Source organism: Stenella coeruleoalba, assembly GCF_951394435.1.
Source record: "Stenella coeruleoalba genome assembly, chromosome: 1".
Taxonomy (NCBI): domain Eukaryota; kingdom Metazoa; phylum Chordata; class Mammalia; order Artiodactyla; family Delphinidae; genus Stenella; species Stenella coeruleoalba.
The window spans coordinates 6,634,918-6,640,917 of NC_137169.1; positions in this window are offsets into that span (position 1 = coordinate 6,634,918).

The window sequence follows — 6,000 nt, forward strand, 5'->3', positions numbered from 1 at the left end:
ATATATCTTAATACAGGTAGAAGCAATTTAATTTGTATATAGAAGTCACATCAGAGATGTAATACCATTATTTAAAAGAAGCCAGGAGATGGGCTTCCCTGGTGGCGCAGAGGTTGAGAGTTCGCCTGCCGATGCAGGGGACACGGGTTCGTGCCCCGGTCCCAGAAGATCCCACATGTCGCGGAGCAGCTGGGCCCGTGAGCCATGGCCACTGGGTCTGCGCATCCGGAGCCTGTGCTCTGCAACGGGAGAGGCCACAACAGTGAGAGGCCCGTGTACCGCAAAAAAAAAAAAAAAAAAAAAGAAGCCAGGAGAAAAAAAGAAAGGATTATTTATTTATTTATTTTTTGAAAGGATTATTTAATAAATGATGTTGGGTAATCAGATAGCTATATGGGAAAACAAAAGCAACACAGAAAAACAAAACATTTTTAACTAGATTCCTATTATTCCTAAACCCCTTCTCCCAAATTATAAATGGATTTTTTTAATGTAAAAATTGAAGCCACTAAACCATTATTTCTTAGGTTGAGTTTCGTGGTTATTTTATTATTGTCCTCTATAACCCACATATAGGTTATGTTTATTCTTTTGTATATGTCGGCTATTTTATTATTTTTAAAAAATGAAACAATAAAAGTATTAGAGGAATACTAAAACTTTTTCAAATCATGGATTGAGGAAGTTTTTTCTAAGCATGACAGGAAGCCCAGAGGTCATAAAGGAAGAATACCAATAAATTTTGCTGCATGAATATTTCATATCACTATAAAGCATAAAAAACACCATAGCAGCGCAAGAAACAAGCAAACGGAGGGAAAATATTTTCAACACCTATAATAAAGGGCTGACTTCCTTAATACAAAGGCTCCCACAAATCTGTCGTCGGAAAAAAAATCAATGGAAAAACAGACAAATATATGAACAAAAAAGTCTCAGAAAAAAATGTGTTCAATAAACATATACTCATAATGAAATAAATGCAAATTAAAATCACCTCAGGAATTTTTTTTTTCAAAAGTATTGATGAGAATATGGGAAAACAGGCACTCTGCTGCACTGTTGGTAAAAATGTAATCGTTCCATTTTTTAGAACACAGTTTGGCACGATCTGTGAAAATGTTAAATACCCATACCCTCTGACCCAGCGACTCTGCCTCTAGAAAGCCATTCTACAAATAGTCTTGCACAAGTGTACAAAAATATATACAAAAAGGCTTGCAAGAAAAAAAAACTTTTAACATGATTTATTATAGTGAAAACCTGGGAAAAGCCAAACATCCATCAACAAAAAATGTTTAAATAAACTATGGTACAAACATACAACGGAATACCTTACAAGTTTCAAGAAGAATGCGGTAAATCTGAATTGATAATGAATGGTAGCTGGGATTCAGAGTTAAATGAAAAAAGCCAGTCACAGAACAATTATGTAAAGTATAATTCCATTTGTATTTTTAAAAAGGACAAATTTGTATCTGCTTCAAAACGTCTAGAAACTTATCCACCAGGCGTGGAACAGAAAACAAGGAGGGAACAGGAGACTGACTTTTGACTTCATTCAACTCTGTTCTTTTAAATTTTTTTTCTGTTCGTATCAAGCATGTACAATTTTTATCATTAAAAAAAAATTCAAATTCTTTGAACGTATGGCCAGTAACTGGCCTTCATAATTCATCAGAAGTACTCAAGCCTTAGAACAAGTAAATTATTTTCCCCTGAAATGCCTTAAGCGACACTATGGTACTTTATCAAGCTTGGTAACAGACGGAAGCTTGTTTCTAGGCGTTTTCTTTGAATTTGCCTTCCAAGTTTATGTAGTGCAAATACCAGCCAATAATGAGCTTCACCCCACCCACCACTGCACCTTTCGGTCTAGCCACCAGCAGTGCTGGCTACTTACTCCCCACAGCAGCCCCTCTTTCTGCAGGCGCTCAGCACTCACGTACCCACAGTGGGTTTATACTTAGCCTTCTTCCTCAGGCCGAATAAGTAAGCCGTGGTAGCCTTTGAAAATCCCTGCACTGAATTGGAATGGAGCAGTGGGTGAGTATTGGGGGCTTACTGCAAATTGCAGGAGGCATATGTCATGCATGCAAACACATGCAAAAGGGAAACAGCCTTTCCCCCACCCCCAAAAAAGGATCAAAATCGGAAACCTTCTTCCTTTGTTTGGACATGCCTAATTGTGGACAGCAATTAAGGTTCTCAATTCAACCCCAGACTAGATGAATTTTCTTTCAGCCAGAGTAGAAGCGGGTCTGTTGACCAGTGGAGCGTTCTCTCCTCTGAGTCACGCTTAGCCAGCCAGTGTCACAGTGTGCTGTCCGAGGGCACAAGGGTGCCTTTTGGATGAGATCTAAACCCCAAATCTGACTTCTGACCACTTGCGGTGATTGAAAAGTCGCACAGGGCTTTGTGAAAGAATGAAGGGGAGGAGATGCTGATTTTCATTGTCTTGGCCTAATTCCAAGTTTGATCATTAGCTGTCTCCTCCTTTGTCTCCCTGCCATCTCAGTGAGACGTGCCATTCCACACTTCCTGCTATAAACAGCTGTCCACTGTTAACTGAGCGAGCCAAAGAGCTAGCAAATTCCACCCTGGGGAAAACTGAATTTCAAGATTAACATATCCTCAGCATCTATTGGTAAATTACTTAGGTTTACCTTGGAGGGACAGTGTAGTTTTCTGGGGAGAATAAGGGCATAATAATGGAGAGTTGAAAATTATCCACAAACCCTATTTTGTCTAAATGGTAAACAAAGAAGGCTGGCATGGATCACAAAGGGGCCCTCGGAAGGAGGAGTCCAAAGAAAATATATTTTAGATTCTACTGTATTATTTGGGGGACCCAGAATTCAGTCTTACAACATTGATGTGGCAGGTGCTATATGCCACCAAAATTCATTTTTTCAATCCAAGGCATATACACACACACAGAAAACAGGCAAGTAACTCATAACCCAGAAGAAACAGCAAAATTCACCCTCTGTCATCCAGCTTTGGTGTCTAAGTTGGACATGTCTGGGGCACTCATTTTAATGCCTCTCTCCCTTCAACACTTAAAGCATCTATATTTCAAAATATCTACATTCCTGGCCCTCTCAACCCCAAATTGCCTCCTTCTAATACTCCAACTTCCAGATAAATTCTTGTATGTTTACTTTTTCCATCTTAAAAAGAGCATTTTAACTTGGAAGCATTCAGGATGTCCTTCAATAAGCGAATGAATAAACGGGTACATCCATTCAATGGAATATTATTCAGCAGTAAAAAGAAATAAGCTATCAAGCTACAAAAAGGCATGGGGGAACCTTAAAGGCATTACTAAGTGAAAGAAACCAATCTCAAAAAAGGCTACATACACAGTTTAATTCCAACCATATGACATTCTGCAAAAGGCAAAACTATGCTGAAAAAGACGTTCTGGAAAAGGAAGTAGAGAGATCAGTGGTTGCCAGGGATGGAGGAGGGAGGGATGGATCGGTGGAATACAGGGGACTTTTAGGACAGTAAAAACTATTCTGTAAAATACTATAAGGGTGGATACAAACCCACAGAATATGCAACACAGAGTGAACTCAGTTGTAAACTATGAACTTTAGTTAATAATAATGTATCAATAGTGGTTCATCATTGTAACAAATGGACCACACTAATGCAAGATGTTAATAACAGGGGAAACGGGTGGGAGTGAAAGGGTATGTATATAGGAGCTTTGTACTTTCTGCTCAATGTTGCTGTGAGCCTAAAACTGCTCTAAAAACTAAAGTCTATTAATTTTTTTTAAAAAGAGCGTTTTAGTTCTGTTCTTTGTGTTGCAAAGAATGGAGACTCACTCAGCATCTCAAGGAACTGGGGATTTACGTGCAGATGTTCCCATACGGAAGCCCGCCCGGGCAAAGCTGAACCATGTGACATCAGGAAAAGGAGGGACTAGAAGCAGGGCCACAGGAAGGTCAGGACCCCCAGCTCTCTCCACCGTTAGCATCACTGGCCCACTATTCTCATCTTTCCCACCAGCTGACCTCCTCACCCTCTACGGTTTAGCTTTTCTTCACTTCAAAGAGTCTGCTCTCCCTCGTAATTGCTGCTTTCATGGGGCCTCTCCCAGATTCTCGGGTTTTTCTGGAACTTATGACTTATCAGCTACAGCTGCTTCTGCCGGCTGCCTCACAACTTTAGTATTTCCTACTTAAAATTCCTGAGAGTGAAAAACCTAATTGGTCCAGTTCATCATTTTAGACCGGGTCCTGTCCTGGTCCCTGGCCCCCTGTGGGGTGCAAGAAGCAGCAGAAGGATGAACAGGGGTGAAGGGTGTCCCGAGGTGAAAACCCCAGGAACTGTGGTAGAGCCGCTTCCCTGATGAGCCTGACATCCAGAGCATGCTTTTGGAACTGCTTGTGCCAATCAATCAATCAATCAATCAAAAGAAGAAGAGCAAAATTGAACCTTAGCAACTAAGTAATTCAACTTTTTTTTTTGGGGGGGGTGCTGTGTTGGGTCTTCGCTCCTGCGCTCGGGCTTTCTCTAGTTTCGGTGAGCGGGGTCTACTCTTCGTTGCGGTGCGCATGCTTCTCATTGCAGTGGCTTCTCTTGTTGCGGAGCACGGGCTGTAGGCGCGCGGGCTTCAGTAGTTGTAGCTCGTGTGCTCTAGAGTGCAGGCTCAGTAGTCATGACGCACGGGCTTAGTTGCTCCGCGGCATGTGGGATCTTCCCGGATCAGGGCTCGAACCCCTGTCCCCTGCATTGGCAGGCAGGTTCTTAACCACTGAGCCACCTGGGAAGCCCTCAACACAATTTTTAACAGTAACTTTTACAAGGGACCTTTGGCCTTTCTGATAGAGAAAACCCAAAAGGAGCACACACAAGTGACAGAATGTTCACATTCTCTTGAACCGATAAAAATTTCATAAGAATTATCCCAGAGCACATCCCACCCCCCCCACAAAGGCCTTCTAGCCAACCTGCAAAAGAGCCCCATTACCTTCAAACTAACAGCAAATTCTTACTACACTCAAGGAGGGGAAAGAGAAAGCCAAGAAAAACGAAGACCGATCTTTACACTGAAGCACCATCTACCCCATCTGACCTAGTAATATGTGATTAATTTTCATCCCAGGGTAAAAGAAAGAGTCTAGGGTTAGTAAGCCAGGGAGAGGTGACAAAATGACTTTCTCCCAGGACATAAAAACTTTGGGTAAGTTGATTATCACAAATACAAGAAAGGAATCTAAGCCCCAATAATTAAGAATAAAATCGAGGAAAAAGAAACTAATGAAAGCAACAGGCTCATAGATCATGGCCAGCAGAGGTAAAGACATACAAACTGGGAATTCCCTGGCAGTCCAGGGGTTAGGACTCCGTGTCTCCACTGCAGGGGGCATGGGTTCAGTCCCTGGTCAGGGAACTCTGATCCACATGCTAAGATTTGCATGCTGCGCGGCACGGCCAAAAAAAAAAAAAACAAAAAAACAAACACACACACCACAAAGGGAGATACTGTGATAGAGAAAACCAAGATTGATAGTTACCCAGTTGTGTTTTACAAAATCTTACAAGTCAGTTATATCTCAATTTTAAAAATTAAAATACATTAAAAATAATTTTTTTATCTTGCAGATTTTTTTAAACTTCTTTTAGGAGCCTGTGATAATATACTAATGAAAAGGCACTCCCAAATCCAATATAGACATCAAATAGTGTGGAATGTGAAAACTCAAATGTGAAATGCAAAATTAAGAAATTTTGGAGTCAAATATGTGAGAAGTTTTTGAACAAGACCCAAAAAGGACAAAGTGTTCAAAGACACATTTGACTAAAATAATATCAAGGACTGTTTACATTCCACAGTCAATCTGTGCACCTTCTCCCTTGCATATACCCTCAGCAACATCTTCCTTCTAGCTTCCTAATGTTTCCTGGGCAAACCCACAGCCGTGGTGATAATTCCGTCTTGCACCTGCACCTGTCCAGCCGAATGAGGCTGGCATCACACCT